The sequence below is a fragment of the Hyperolius riggenbachi genome, chromosome 5, assembly GCF_040937935.1.
Source record: "Hyperolius riggenbachi isolate aHypRig1 chromosome 5, aHypRig1.pri, whole genome shotgun sequence".
In the NCBI taxonomy this organism is placed as follows: domain Eukaryota; kingdom Metazoa; phylum Chordata; class Amphibia; order Anura; family Hyperoliidae; genus Hyperolius; species Hyperolius riggenbachi.
Genome location: NC_090650.1, coordinates 439,902,679 through 439,919,187, shown reverse-complemented (window position 1 = coordinate 439,919,187; position 16,509 = coordinate 439,902,679). Strand labels below are relative to the sequence as shown.

Here is a 16,509-nt window from a genome sequence, read left to right as displayed (position 1 = left end):
ATCGCTCCTTCCATTAATTCGTCTATAACTTTATTATTACTTATCGCAATGAAATGAACTATATCTTGTTTTATTCACCAGCAATTAGGCTTTCTTTAGGTGGGACATTATGCCAAGAATTATTTTATTCTAAATGTGTTTTAATGGGAAAATAGGAAAAAATGTGGGGAAAAAATCATTATTTTTCAGTTTTCGGCCATTATAGTTTTTAAATAATGCATGCTACTGTAATTAAAACCCATAAAATGTATTTGCCCATTTGTCCCGGTTATTACACCATTTAAATTATGTCCGTATCACAATGTTTGGCGCCAATGTTTTATTTGGAAATAAAGGTGCATTTTTTTCAGTTTTGCGTCCATCCCTAATTACAAGCCCATAGCATATAAAGTAACAGTGTTGTACCCTCCTGACATAAATATTTAACCACTTGGCCCTATCAGGACGGATATATCCGTCCAGATAGACTGTGTTGCTCTTGCAGCGTGGTGCGCGCGATCGGGGGCGCGCTCCTGCTGCCTGCCGCTAGCCCCCCAATCAGTGAATGGGAATATAATTCCCATTCACCGATCTAAGCCCCCCAGAGAAATACCAACACTTTCTAAGCAGAGAGTGCAGTATTTCTGCCCGGAAAAAAAAATTGCAGCCACCTAATAGTTCCTGGCAGCGTGATCGTACGGTCCAGGAACTTTTTTGACTGTGGCCATCTTCTGGCCAAATAGTAAACTGCACCCACATACATTTTTTAAAATAAAGAATTACATTATATTACACCTAAAAATAGCTGTTTACCTCCCAAACTAAAATCACCCAGATACATTTTTTTAATAAAAAAAATAAAAAAAATTACAATTAAAAAAAAAATTAAATAAATAGTTACCTAAGGGTCTGAACTTTTTAAATATACATGTCAGGAGAGTATCTTATTTTTTTTTTTTTTTTTTTAATTATAAACTTGTAAATAGTGATGGACGCAAATTATAAAAATGCACCTTTATTTCTAAATAAAATATCGGCGCCATAAATTATGATAGGGACATAATTTAGAAGGCGTAATAAGTGGGACAAATACGCAAATAAAATACATGGGTTTAAATTACGGTAGCGTATATTAATTTTTAAACTACAATAGCCAGAAACTGAGAAATAATGATTTTTTTCCATTTCTTTCTTAATCTTCCTGTTGAAATGGATTTAGAAAAAAATAATTCTTAGCAAAATGTACTACCTAAAGAAAGCCTGATTAGTGGCGGAACAAACAAGATATAGATCAATTAATTGTGATTAGTTAATTGTGAAAGTTATTGACGAATGAATGGGAGGTAAACATTGCTCGGATGCATGAGATTTTCCACGCTGTAGGCTGAAGTGGTTAAAGAGTTCAGTCCCTAAGGTAACTATGTATTTTTTTTATTGTAATTTTTTTTTCTTTTTATTACAAAAATAAATTAATTGGGGAGTGTGGGAGGTAATGAGTTAGTTTATAATATAATAGTATGTATTTGTATACAAAAAATGTTTTGGATGTAGTTTTACTATTTGGCCACAAGTGACTAGTGGTGCTTGGATGTGCCTTATCCACGAATTCGGCAATCCGCGTGGTCGCAAAAAAAAATCCGCATTCGGCCCCGTCACATGCGGATTTTCGTCCGCGTCCACGCAACCACGCGGATTTTCTGCCTTGAATGGCGTAATCACGCGTGGATTCCCGCCCGGAGGCGGAATTTCTTTTAACGTTAATAACAAAGCCCCCATACATGCTACAATCCCCCAAATTGCATGGATTATCGAGGTGATAAGGGGCAACATAACTTCAACAAAAAAAATTCCAAATTTTTTTTTTTTTTTTTTTTAATGGCTTTTAAAGATAAATCACCACTGTAAATGGGGCTATTAATTGGTAATACGTGGTTTTAAAAAGGGATAAACGCGTTAAGCAATCAAAGAGATGAAGGCGAGTTCCAATGGCACTTGGCGGCGAAGGTACCGCTGGAGGAGCAATGAGCCGCTGCAGCAATTAGCAATGACATCGCAGCAGAGTTGTCAGTGGACACGGGCAGTGTGAACGCAGAGTGCAGTGGTGGTAGCTACTGAGTCAGGAGAAGGACTATGCGGGCGGTCAGTTCAGCAGCACAGAAGGACCACGGCAACATACTGGTAGTAGTAGTAGCAGCACAGCGTCATAGTGCTGGCCAAAAAATTAAATGCACCCGGTGACCCGGGCAGTGATAACGCAGACAGAGTGCATTGGTGGTACCGTGGTAGCGACTGAGTCAGGAGGAGGAGGAGGACAAAGCAGGCGTTCAGTTCAGCAGCAGCAGCAGCAGCAGCAGCAGCACAGAAGGACCATGGCAACATACTGGTGGTAGTAGTAGCAGCACAGCGTCATAGTGCTGGCCAAAAAATTAAATGCACCCAGTGACCCGGGCAGTGTGAACGCAGAGTGCAGCAGCGGGAAGCGACTGAGTCAGGAGGAGGAGGACAATGCAGGTCACTGAAGGATGCAGGAGGAGGAGGAGGACAAAGCGGGCGTTTAGTTCAGCAGCAGCAGCAGCACAGAAGGACCATGCCAACATACTGGTGGTAGTAGTAGTAGCACAGTGTCATAGTGCTGGCCAAAAAATTAAATGCACCCGGTGACCCGGGCAGTGATAACGCAGACAGAGTGCATTGGTGGTACCGTGGTAGCGACTGAGTCAGGAGGAGGAGGAGGACAAAGCGGGCGTTCAGTTCAGCAGCAGCAGCAGCAGCACAGAAGGACCATGGCAACATACTGGTGGTAGTAGTAGCAGCACAGCGTCATAGTGCTGGCCAAAAAATTAAATGCACCCAGTGACCCGGGCAGTGTGAACGCAGAGTGCAGCAGCGGGAAGCGACTGAGTCAGGAGGAGGAGGACAATGCAGGTCACTGAAGGATGCACCAGGCACAGTACAACGGCACTAAAGGATGCAGTGGGCACAGCAGTGGGCACTGGATATACAACTAGGTCACTGAAGGATGCAGTGGGCACAGTACAAGGTCACTGAAGGATGCAGTGGGCACAGCAGTGGGCACTGGATATACAACTAGGTCACTGAAGGATGCAGTGGGCACAGTACAAGGTCACTGAAGGATGCAGTGGGCACAGCAGTGGGCACTGGATATACAACTAGGTCACTGAAGGATGCAGTGGGCACAGTACAAGGTCACTGAAGGATGCAGTGGGCACAGCAGTGGGCACTGGATATACAACTAGGTCACTGAAGGATGCAGTGGGCACAGTACAAGGTCACTGAAGGATGCAGTGGGCACAGCAGTGGGAACTGGATATACAACTAGGTCACTGAAGGATGCAGTGGGCACAGTACAAGGTCACTGAAGGATGCAGTGGGCACAGCAGTGGGCACTGGATATACAACTAGGTCACTGAAGGATGCAGTGGGCACAGTACAAGGTCACTGAAGGATGCAGTGGGCACAGCAGTGGGCACTGGATATACAACTAGGTCACTGAAGGATGCAGTGGGCACAGTACAAGGTCACTGAAGGATGCAGTGGGCACTGGATATACAACTAGGTCACTGAAGGATGCAGTGGGCACAGTACAAGGTCACTGAAGGATGCAGTGGGCACAGCAGTGGGCACTGGATATACAACTAGGTCACTGAAGGATGCAGTGGGCACAGTACAAGGTCACTGAAGGATGCAGTGGGCACAGCAGTGGGAACTGGATATACAACTAGGTCACTGAAGGATGCAGTGGGCACAGTACAAGGTCACTGAAGGATGCAGTGGGCACAGCAGTGGGCACTGGATATACAACTAGGTCACTGAAGGATGCAGTGGGCACAGTACAAGGTCACTGAAGGATGCAGTGGGCACAGCAGTGGGCACTGGATATACAACTAGGTCACTGAAGGATGCAGTGGGCACAGTACAAGGTCACTGAAGGATGCAGTGGGCACAGCAGTGGGCACTGGATATACAACTAGGTCACTGAAGGATGCAGTGGGCACAGTACAAGGTCACTGAAGGATGCAGTGGGCACAGCAGTGGGCACTGGATATACAACTAGGTCACTGAAGGATGCAGTGGGCACACAAGGATGTCACACTGTGTAATGAGATGCTTATATGCCAGCGAGCGAGCAGTGGGCACTGGGCACGGCACAAGGTCACTGACAGAATGAATGAACAGCGCTGGCAGAGAGTGGCGGTGCCGGCGGTGTGACTGGCTGCCTGCAAATAGTACAAGTGTATAACTGTCACTGGAATATACAAGTGAACACTGCCGCTGCACTAACCTGTCTGCCTGCACTACACACAGATAATCCCCACTCCCACTACACTGACTACACTGCAGCACTGAACCTGCCTGCACTACACACAGTTAAATAATCACTAGACTCCCACACTCCCACTACACTACACTGACTACAACTAACTACAGCAATCACTCACTGACTAGCTAACTGTGTACAGTATAAGAGCAGTGTTAGCAAAAAAAAACGCTTTGTTTTTAACACAATAAATGCACTTGCTCAAACAACAATGGCCTGGAGATAATCCTCTCAGCACCACAGTCTAGCAAGGACAGAGCTTTTCCATCATGGCCGCCGCTTTATATTCAGGAGGGGAGGGCATAGCTCCCCTCCTGTGATTGGTTGCTAGGGCCTGGCTGGGGCCCTCTGATTGGCCTGCAATGTGTCACTTCCGCATAGTTTGACGCATTTCCGCAAACCACGACTTCAGCACCGGGTTTCACGAGCGTGAATGCGGATTTCTGTCCGCATTCACGCGAAGCCGAAGAAGATTTTCGTGGTTGAAAATCTACTCACGGTTTAGCGTGTCCGAGGCGGAATGCGTCAAAATGGTCGAGAATCCACGCGTAAGCGTGATCACGACCTGGCGGTGAGCACTACTACAAGTGACCAAGCTATTTTTTACAATTCAGGGCTCTGCAGCTTTAATAGCTCACTGCACGGCCATACAACTGAGCACACAAATGGATCCCCCCATTTTCTGCCCACCAACAGAGATTTCTGTTGGTGGGCTCTGAAAACTGCTGCAGGGCGTTGTTGTAATCATCAGTGGCGTATCTGATGATCAGAACGTGCTCTATCAGAACAGTAGTCAGTACTTTATTCAGAGTATGATCACACGTGTATTGGTGCACAGTGGTATCAGGAGTACTCCTTTAGTGATAGCCCTTAGATGGCTGGGACTATCACTAACCAGAGAGTGGTCGTACGAGCAAAGTCGGTAACAGGTCGGTCAGCAGCGGTACATAATTGTCAGACAAAATAGTAGTAAGAAAACAAGCCGAAGTCGGTAATAGATCAGATGGGCGAAAGTACAGAATCAGCAGAGTTTAGCAGACAAGAGCAGAATGGAGGTCGGGCCGAGGTCGGCAGCATATCAGATTGGCAAAGTACAGAATCAATAGGCAGAGATGGTAATCAAAGGTTCAGGCAAAGAGTCATACACAGAAAATCAATATACAATGGTATGTTTTGTCCTAAGCTAAGTGTGAATCCCCGGGATCCTGCCGGATCAAACACACACGGATCTGACTCAAGGTGGCCACACACGATACAATAAAATGATCCGATTTTACAGTAATTTGATAAAAACGATCGTATCTCCCGAAAAAATCGAAAGCTTTTTTTTCATTCGACTTAAAAATCCGATCGGATTTCCCGTTTTCTTTGATTTTAATCGATCCGGACTGCGATATTTTTCTTCAATCTTTCTAAAGATTGTATGGTGTGTGTTGGATTGTCAATTTATTAATATACACACCCTAGCAATTTTGTTAGTTTCCAATCATTTTTATCATAATTGAGGATACAATTGAACATACATGTGTGGTACATTGGTCATATTTTTGAAATGTTACAATCAGTCAGAAAAATTGATTGCAATTCTTAAATTGAACAGATATTTAAAAAAATTGTATGGTGTGTGGCCACCTTAAGGTCTGAGAGCTTTCACTGCAAAGTTTCAGCACTGCGGAGGTGGCGGCCAAGGTCAGCTGACCTTAATGCATAAAGCTCACACCGCCTGTCGCGCGCGCGTGACAATCTATGCCTGTCCATTGAGGAGATGCCCGGCCTGACAGCCGACGCGGAAGCTGACATTTGTCTTTTTTTTTTATTTTTTTTTTTTATCAATTTCTTTCTTTCTTTCTTTTCAATATAAAAATTTATTTTTTCACCCTCCCCCAACAGCCAATCAGCAGGATCATCTCTCATAGGCATCAGCCCAGGCCCGTTTCTAGGGCCGTGCGGCCACCCTGAGCGCTAAGGGAGGGAGGGGGGGGGGCGCCGTGATGGAGGGGGAGTCACAGCTGTGCGGAGCATGGCCCAATCTCTCCCCGGGCTGCCCTCCGTGCTCCCCCCTCTATGCAGAGTAAAGCGCAGCATTCAGCAGTTTACCTTCCTGCGTTCCGATCGCCGCTCACTTGCCGCTGGTCTCCTCCTCTGCATGGAGGGTGGCCCGGGAGAGGTCGGGCCGCCCTCCCCATGGCAGACTCCCCCTTCCATTATGGGGGGAGGGCACCTGCCTGTCTAGCCTATACTGGGGGCAGCTACCTATCGAACCCATACTGGAGGGGCAGCTACCTATCTAACCTATACCAGTGGCAAACTATATTGGATACACCTACCTAACTAACCTATACTGGGGGCAACTATTCTGGCTACCTATATTGGAAGCACCCATCTAGCTAACCTGTACTGGGGGCACCTGCGTATCTCACCTATGCTGGGAGCACCTACCTGGCTAACCTATAATGGGGCATTCTTACACCTTCTGTGCGTTTTGGCCTAGAAACTGCCCTGCATCAGCTTATGAGAGCAATCCTTTGTTTTTCCCCTTCAGGGGACAGCCGAGTGACAGAGCAGTCCCCAGTACAGTCCTGCACAATGTAAATAAACTAACAGTCTGCTAGTGGCAATCGCCACTGGCAGACCTCCTCCCCCAAGACTTGAATCTTTTTTGTCAACATGCTGCTCATCAAGCGAAGCTGCCACTAATCAGGGTTAGGCAGCCAATAAGGTACAATCTGACTTGTGCATTCAGCCATCGCCCAGAAGGTGGAATGGAACCACTCTGTCGCTAGACAGCTACAGGTTTGAAGCCTGCACCCCAGACCACTGAGCAGAGGCGGGACAAGGTCCTCCAGCACCCAAGGCTGAGACACCAAAGTGCGCCCCCCTTCCCTGCCACCCCAGCTGTCACACACTGATTGCTATTAGACTAAGAGGGCCACAGGGCCCACAACCTCCCCAACACCTTAATATCTAGTTATCTGGCTTGCAGTCACTGCTATGTATCCCCTTTTCTTATTTATTTCTGCTTCAAACACAATTAGGAATGACAGCTGAATGAATTGCGCGCCCCCTCCTACACTGCACCCTGAGGCTCCAGCCTATGCCTCGGCCCAGCCCTGTCACTGAGGATCATCTGGGCAATGTTACACTGCTCTGTGTCTGCTATATAAGGCCTGCTGTGGCCGGTCAATACACATTAGGGGGAGATACTGATATTGTATGTTTCCTCCCATATTATAATTAGTACATGGAAACATACATCTGTGCTTATCTTATGTTATTTTAGAGACACGTTTACCACATTTTGTAAGGAAACAAAATAGCCCGTGACATAAACATTGTACACCTTATTTGCATAAAGCAGCAAAGCATTGTGGGAACTCCCAGCATTTAAAGGGACAGTCAGTACAAAGCACACTGAGCAAAGTCCAGCAACACTCAGGAGTTCTCTGCCAGACGCCCAGCAGCAAAGATCAGCAATAAGGTGCAGATACCTCCATCTTGCAAATGAATCACTCAAAATTGGCAGTAGTTGTCCCTAGGTGCTTACACATGTAAGATAAAAGTCTTTGGAAAACAAAAGATCAAAGATCGATCCGCAGAGAATCTTTTGTAAAAAAAAATAAAAAAATGTGCAAGTCCCCAAATGATGGAAATAAAATATATTTGTCTCTCGATCTTCCATATCCATCTTGGTGGATTGGATCTGCAGACAATTGTTTGTTAAACAATGTACGTATGAGATTGCCATCAGTGATGAGTGAAAATGCTAATATTCTTTTTGCATACATTTTCGTGTAAATAATGTAAAATTAAATTTTCAAGTGAAAACACCATCGAAAATACGTTGGTTTTTTTAGCATTTTTCACAAAATTTTGATGTAAAATGTTTGCGAAAAATATAGTTTATTCACATTTTAACTGTGAAAATACTGGGTTTTTTTTTTTTTTTGCATCTTTGCAAAAAACTCGAAAATGCAAAAATTTGGACACTTTATCGCAAAAAAATTCTTAAATAGAAAATAGGATTTTCAATGCGAAAATGGCTTTGGTGAACACTTGCAAGCAACACTGATTGCCATAGATTGCTTAACCCTTGTGTGCACTGCGTTAAGAAGAAGGAAGTAAATGGACTACGAAAGCTTCGCTCAGGAGTTCTGCCTTTTTAAAACTGAAGGAATTTAGTGTAATGCTGGATACACACGGTGCGTTCCCGCACTCGATGCGCTGCTGCTCGATTCCCGTCGATTTGCGTCGACTCGATTATTTCCGACATGTCCGATTCGCGTTTCGATGGATCGTTAGGTCAATTTGGCATACTTTACATGTGAATCGACCTAACAATCATCGAAATGCGCTCTGAAATGCTCGGAAATCGAGTGGGGCATCGAGTGCGGGAACACACCGTGTGTACCCAGCATCAGGATCTGCACATGCAGATTCTTATCAAGACAAGGCAAAAGCAAGCAATCACATGAGGTCTGCACAGGTTGGATTTGAAGGTGAAAGCATGTTTATTTATAAAGTGCATTAATTCAATTAAACAAGCAGCATACACTTACAATCATACAATCAATGCCACAATGAATCAAATACCAGAACCCCTCTAACTAATTAACTATACAGATATATACAGCAATATGCAGTAACACAGATCACACAGTATATACAATAGCATACACAGGAATCTCACAATATATACAGGAGTGGATAAACCAAATTGGCATACAATAGACAAGTCAGACAGGCAGTAATCAAACCAGGCAATCAGAATATATCAGGAATACAGAGACAGTAGGCAAAGAGAATAGTCGGACTAGCAAGGGTCAATACCAGGAGTTCAGAGTACAAGGGCAAGGATCAGGAAGCATAGGAAAAATGGCCAGAGTCACAAACACTGCAAGAGTTCCAGAATGATCTAGCAATGTGCTGCTAGCAAGTTACCCGAAGTGACATGTGACATGATGAGGTAGACATGTGTATGTACAGTGCCTAGCACACAAATAACTAGGCTGTGTTCCTTTTTTTTCTTTCTCTGCCTGAAAGAGTTAAATGTCAGGTATGTAAGTAGCTGACTCAGTCCTGACTCAGACAGGAAGTGACTACAGTGTGACCCTCAATGATAAGAAATTCCAACTATTAAACACTTTCCTAGCAGAAAATGGCTTCTGAGAGCAGAGAAGAGATAAAAAGGGCCAATAGTTCATAGATTTTAGCTCTGGCATACTTCAATGAAGGTGTCATTGAGCAAAAAACAATAAAACAGTTAAAACTTAAAAAGTAGATTTAAACATAAAATAAAACTGGAATATCTTAAAAAGTCATTTTTGGGTGAAAGAAGATAGATACAATTGTTTACTTCATTGGTTTATTTTCTTTTCGGGTGTCCTTAAAGGGAACCTAAACTGAGAAGGATATGGATTTTTCCTTTTAAAATAATGCTAGTTGCCTGACTCTCCTGCTGATCTTGCGTCTCTAATACTTTTAGCCACAGCCCCTGAACAAGCATGCAGATCAGGTGCTCTGACTGAAGGAAGGCTGGATTAGCTGCATGCTTGTGTCAGGTCTGTGATTCAGCCACTACTGCAGTGAAAGAGATCAGCAGGAGGGCCAGGCAACCAGTATGGTTTAAAAGGAAATATCCATAGCCCTCTCAGTTAAGGTTCCCTTTAAAAGATACACAGCAGCATGAAAATAAGAAAAAAATCTGACTTGTGCATTCAGCGATCGCCCAGAAGGTGGAATTGAACCACTCTGTCGCTAGACAGCTACAGGTTTGAAGCCTGCACCCCAGACCACTGAGGATCATCTGGGCAATGTTACACTGCTCTGTGTCTGCTATATAAGGCCTGCTGTGGCCGGTTACTTCACATTAGGGAGAGATAGTGATATTGCATTTTTTTCCTCCCATATTATAATTAGTACATGGAAACATACATCAGTGCTTATCTTATTTATATTAAGAACAGGTTTGCCACATTTTGTTAGGAAACAAAATAGCCTGTGATATAAACATTGTACACCTTATTTGCATATAAAGCAGCAAAGCATCGTGGGAACTCCCTGCATATAAAGGGACAGTCAGTATAAACCACACTGAGCAAAGTCCAGCAACACTCAGGAGTTCTCTGCCAGATGCCCAGCACTAAAGAGATCAGCATAAGGTGCAGATATCTCCAGCTTGCATATGAACCACTCAAAATTGGCAGCAAGTGTCCCTAGATGTTTACACACGAAAGATAAAAGTCTTTGGAAAACAAAAGATCAAAGATCGATCTGCAGAGATAAAAAATGACAAGTCCCAAAATGATGGAAATAAAATATATTTGTCTTTTGATCTTCCATATCCATCTTGGTCGATTGGATCTGCAGACAATTGTTTGTTAAACAATGTACGTATGAGATTGCTATCAGTGATGAGCGAAAATGCTAATATTCTTTTCTCATTAATTTTCACAAAAATCATGTAAAATTAAAATTTCGAGTGAAAACACCATCGAAAATAAGTTGGGTTTGTTTAGCGTCTTTCACAAAACTTCGATGTAAAATGTTATTTTTGCGAAAAATATAGATTATTCACGTTTTCACTGTGAAAATACTGTTGTTTTTTTTTTTATTTTTTTATTTATTTATTTTTTTGCATCTTTGTGAAAAACTCGAAAATGCTAACATTTGGGAACTTTTTTGCCAAAAAAATTCTCGAATAAAAATAGGATTTTCAATGCGAAAATGTATTTGGTGAAAATTTGCAAGCAACACTGATTGCCATAGATTGCTTAAAGCGGACCCAAACCAAACATTTTTTTAATTACAAATATTTAGTTGCACCACTCTGACACATACAAAGATAAATTAACACTCCTTCAAGCCTATGAGCATTTCAGTGCATGCTTTTCACCCTTCTCTTTTCATAGCTAGGGTTATACTGGGGGCAGCCATTAGCAATTCCTCCATTGCCGGGCACCCCCTACTCCACCAGTCTGCCGGATTCTGTCCCGGCAATATGAAAGGAAGGGAGGGGTTCCTCCAATAAATGTAAAATATTTTATATTTGTCATCATGCAGCTGAAAAAAGGCAGCTATTTATCATTATAATTTAGAAAATAGATTTTATTTCTGAAATCTTGTATTTTTAATTTGGGTCCACTTTAACCCTTGTGTGCAGTGCGTTGGAAGAAGGAAGTAAATGGACTACGAAAGCATTGCTCAGCTGTTCTGTCTTTTTAATAATACAATACAATACAATAACATTTCTATAGCGCTTTTCTCCCATAGGACTCAAAGCGCTTAGGCTCTCTCAGATTCAGTAATTAGTAGGATGAAGTATTCACACAACAAAAGTTATATTTCTGCAAATGCCAAACTGAACAGGTGGGTTTTCAGTCTGGATTTAAACACGTCCAGGGATGGAGCTGTCCTGATCTGTTGAGGTAAGGAGTTCCAAAACGTAGGGGCAGCATGACAGAAGGCTCTGGGACCAAAAGTTTCCAAGTGGACTCTGGGTATGACTAGATTATTAGAACCTGTTGATCTGAGAATGCAGGGATTGCTACGCAGCTGCAACATATCTTTCATGTATCCAGGGCCTAAATTATTCAGGGATTTAAATGTCAGTAGGCCGATCTTGAATAGGACCCTCCATTCTATAGGTAGCCAGTGAAGGGAGTGCAGGACTGGCGTTATGTGGCAGTGACGGGGTTGGTTGGTTAGCAGTCTGGCAGCAGTATTCTGTATCAGCTGTAGTCGGTACAAGACCTTTTTTGGAAGGCCAGTGTAGAGAGCATTGCAGTAGTCCAGTCGGGATGTGATGAAGGCGTGGACTAAGGTTGGCAGATCTTCTGGGGGTATGAGGTGCTTGATTTTTGCAATGTTCTTCAGGTGAAAATAGGATGATTTCACCACAGCAGAGATTTGAGTTCTGAAGTTTAAATCCCAATCAATTAGAACTCCCAGGCTACGCACATGATCAGAGCTGCGCAGATCCGTGCCTCCTATTCCCAGTGGTGAAGACTGCAAGTTAAGTTGTTTTGTTATCATGCTCTGCCCTCCTATCAGAAGGACTTCAGTTTTGTCTGCATTTAGTTTCAGCCAGTTGTCATTCATCCATTGCTGTAGTTCACGTAAGCAGGCGTTTATAGCTAGAGTTGGGTCTGTCACACCAGGCTTGAAGGAAAGATATAGTTGAGTGTCGTCTGCATAGCAGTGGTATGTCAGGCCATGTTTTTGGATTAGTTTTCCCAGCGGTAACATGTAAATCGTGAAAAGCAGGGGAGAGAGGATTGAGCCCTGGGGCACCCCATACCTAAGTGATACAGGGGTGGACAGGAAGGGCCCCATAGACACTTTTTGAGTTCTGCCACTCAAGAAGGATTGGAACCACTGAAGAACTATGCCATCAATGCCGCAGTATTCCTGTAGCCTGTTTATCAAGATGTCATGGTCAACTGTATCAAAGGCTGCAGAAAGGTCTAGCAGTATGAGGATGGAGCACTCTCCTCTGTCTCTTGCCATGAGCAGGTGGTTGCATATTTGGATGAGGGCCGTTTCAGTGCTGTGGTGTTTCCTGAAGCCAGACTGGAATGGGTCATAACTGTTGTTTTGTAGGATTTTGGCTTCTAGCTGGAGGTAAACAGCTTTTTCAATTAGCTTGCCCAGAAAGGGAAGGTTAGAGACAGGTCTGTAGCTGGTCATTGCATCTGGGTCCAGGGAGGGTTTTTTGAGGAGAGGCCTGATGATTGCTTCCTTCAGTAAAGCAGGAAATATCCCTGATTTTAAGGAACAGTTAACAATTTTTAGGAATACCGGTACGAACAGGTCGGGGCAGTTCAACATGAACTGTGTTGGGCCAGGATCTAGGTCACAGGTAGTAAGGCGGACGTGAAGGAGGATGCTTGATGTGACTTCTTCATCAATTTCTTTGAAGTTTGACCAAGGTGTTACATTGTCTCTGCTAATGGTCTTCAGCGATATATTAGGCTCAGATGCTGTAAGTTGGATGTCGGACCTTATAGCGGAGACTTTGTCTGTGAAGAAATGGGCAAATTGGTCACAGAGGTCCTTTGAAGACTCGATGTTAAGTTTTTGACATGCCGGGTTGCAGAGTTTTTCCACTGTGCGGAACAGTTGGGCTGGTTTGTTAACTGCATTTGCAATCTCTTGTGATAGAAAGGATGATTTTTTTCCCGTGATTACCTTTTGGTAGCTCTTCAAGTGGAGGATTAAGGCATGTTTGTCTTCTGGGGACTGAGATTTGCGCCACAGTCTCTCAAGTTTTCGGCCTTGTCTTTTCAGCTCTTTTATAGCGTTATCAAACCACTGTGCATGATGGTGTGGAGTAAGATATTTGGTGCGCAGAGGAGCAATGGTCTCAAAGGTGGAGGACACACATTTGTTGTATTTAAACACCAGAGTATCAGGGTCCAAGCTGGAGTCAGTCAATTCATCAAAGCTAAGGTTATCTCGGATATGTTGAGGTGTTAGCCCTTTTAAGCGGCGATATTTTATTTGATTCTTGACCTGGTGTTTGACAGCTGGTATTGAGAGGGAGAAGTGGATAGTGTGATGGTCTGACCAGGCAACAGGATTAATTTCCACATTGGCTATTGACAGCCCAGTATGGAATATAAGGTCCAGAGTGTGGCCTTTCCTGTGAGTAGCAGAGCTGATTGATTGGAGGAAGCCCAGTTCATGTAAGGCACGAGGTAGCTCTATTCCAAGTTTTGAAGAGGAGTCATCCACCCATGTATTGAAATCTCCAAGAACAATCCATCTGGGGTGTTCCAGTGTTAGGTTGCATAGGAGGTCTACAAGTTCCTTAAAGAGAACCCGAGGTGGGTTTGAAGAATATTATCTGCATACAGAGGATGGATCTGCCTATACAGCCCAGCCTCTGTTGCTATCCCAAACCCCCCAAAGGTGCCCCTGCACTCTGCAATCCCTCATAAATCACAGCCACGCTGCTGACAAACAGCTTGTCAGAGCTGGCTGTGTTTATCTCTATAGTGTCAGTCTGCTGCTCTCCCCGCCTCCTGCAGAACTCCGGTCCCCGCCTGCATCCCTTCCCTCCCTGCTTATTGGAGGGAAGGGACAGGGGCAGGGACCGGAGTTCTGCAGGAGGCGGGGGAGCAGCTGAGACTGACACTACAGATGTAAACACAACCTCCACAGCACAGCTGTGATTTATGAGGGATTGCAGAGTGCAGGGGGAGCTTAGGGGGGTTTGGGATAGCAACAGAGGCTGGGCTGGATAGGCAGATCCAGCCTCTGTATGCAGATAACATTCTTTAAACCCACCTCGGGTTCTCTTTAAGGAAGTCTGAGTGTTTTTCTGGTGGGCGGTAGATCAGCAATATGTTAATGTTTTTCTCAGCTGAAAGTTGCACCCCCAAGCATTCAAACGAGTTGGTAGGACCTACAGTAAGTGGTCTGATTTTCAAAGCTGATCTAAAGCAAAGTGCAACCCCTCCTCCCCTGCGTTCTTTCCTGTTGCAGTATATCACGGAATAGTTTGTTGGCACGGCAGCCTCCAGGGTGGGGCCAACTGGTTCAGAAAGCCAGGTTTCAGTCAGGCAGGCCAGATCAGAAGACTCTATTAGATCATGTATGATTGCTGTTTTGTTGTTTATCGATCTGACATTACAGAGGACAGCCTTGATGGGGCTACCCTGGGAGCTAGGGTCTGAGATTGATGACTCCAAGACAGAACAGTCTCCAGATGTGTGGCTGTCATCTCTGCTGGATTGTGCTGGAGCTATTAGGGTTGTTGGCTGGGTGTACTCTGCAGATTTTGTCACAGAGTTATTTTGGTTCTGCGGTGAAGAATATCTTTTCCCACGTCCTCTCGAGCCTCTCTTTGTCTTTCTGAAGATTCCAACAGACTTCAGTAGAATTATTGTAGATTTGTCAATTGGATAGATATTTCTTGGTTGGTATACAGCTAGAAGTCTCTCTGCTGAATATTGATGTTTACACATTAGGATGGACAAGAGACAGCTCAGGGCTCCTGCTGAGATAGGTCCTATTTAGAGTCAAGGTGTGAAGTTTGTCAGCTGTGGCTGGTATCCTGCAGAGATCAAAGGGCCTGTATAGACTGAATTGTCCTTACACAGAGATGTATGGATGGACAGCATGAGTTTGAAAACACACAGTTCTTTGTTTAGGAATTTGAAGATATAATGTATAGTATATGTAGAAAAATATAGTCTATTGAGCATAGATGCTGTAGATAATCGATGAAAGTTACTCACAGGATGGGAGAGGGCGGGCACAAAGAGGCAGAAAGTCTTTAAGGTCTCAGGTCAATTCCAAGGAAGGTGTGCAGTGTTCAGCCGTGTGTGATACCAAGGAAGATCCAATCCAGCTTAAATCTTTGCCATCCCAAGTAATCCAGGTGTTCTGAAAGGTTATAGGTGTTGCTGGAGAAGTGCTACATTAGAATCCACTGAAATTTCGGTCCAGTCTTTTCATTAAGAGGTTTAAAGTAGCAGAAATGAGATGTAATGTCTGGAGCAGACTTAGAGAGCAGCAGCACCAGTCTGGGCGCGCTCAGTATGAAGGCATTTAGTGTAATGCTGGATACACACGGTGCGTTCCCGCACTCGATGCGCTGCTCGATTCCCGTCGACCTAAATTATTTCCAACATGTCCGATTCGCGTTTCGATGGATCGTTAGGTCGATTTGGCATACTGTACATGTGAATCGACCTAACAATCATCGAAATGCGCTTGGAAAAGCTCGGAAATAATGGAGCGGCCGGAAATCGAGCGGGGCATCGAGTGCGGGAACGCACCGTGTGTATCCAACATCAGGATCTGCACATGCAGATTCTTATCAAGACAAGGCAAGAGCAAGCAATCACATGAGGTCTGCACAGGTTGGATTTGAAGGTGAAAACATGTTTATTTACAAAGTGCAGTAATTCAATTGTACAAGCAGCATACACATACAAGCATACAATCAATGCCACAATGAATCAAATACCAGAACCCCTCTAACTAACTATACAGATATATACAACACTATGCAGTAACACAGATCACACAATATATACAATAGCATACACAGGAATCTCACAATATATACAGGAGTAAATAAACCAAATCGGCATACAATAGACAAGTCATGCAGACAGTAATCAAACCAGGCAATCAGAATATATCAGGAATACAGAGACAGTAGGCAAAGAGAATAGTCGGAC

General features: G+C 44.0%; 2 non-coding genes across 2 annotated transcripts; both read right to left on the bottom strand.

Moving 5' to 3' along the window:
- Positions 1-7,065: 7,065 nt before the first annotated feature.
- On the bottom strand, positions 7,066-7,147 carry TRNASTOP-UCA (transfer RNA opal suppressor (anticodon UCA)). The gene has a single exon. It is a non-coding gene; the product is annotated as a tRNA-Sec (tRNA).
- A 2,893-nt stretch (positions 7,148-10,040) lies between these two features.
- Positions 10,041-10,127, bottom strand: TRNASTOP-UCA (transfer RNA opal suppressor (anticodon UCA)). Its single transcript has one exon. It is a non-coding gene; the product is annotated as a tRNA-Sec (tRNA).
- Positions 10,128-16,509: the final 6,382 nt, after the last annotated feature.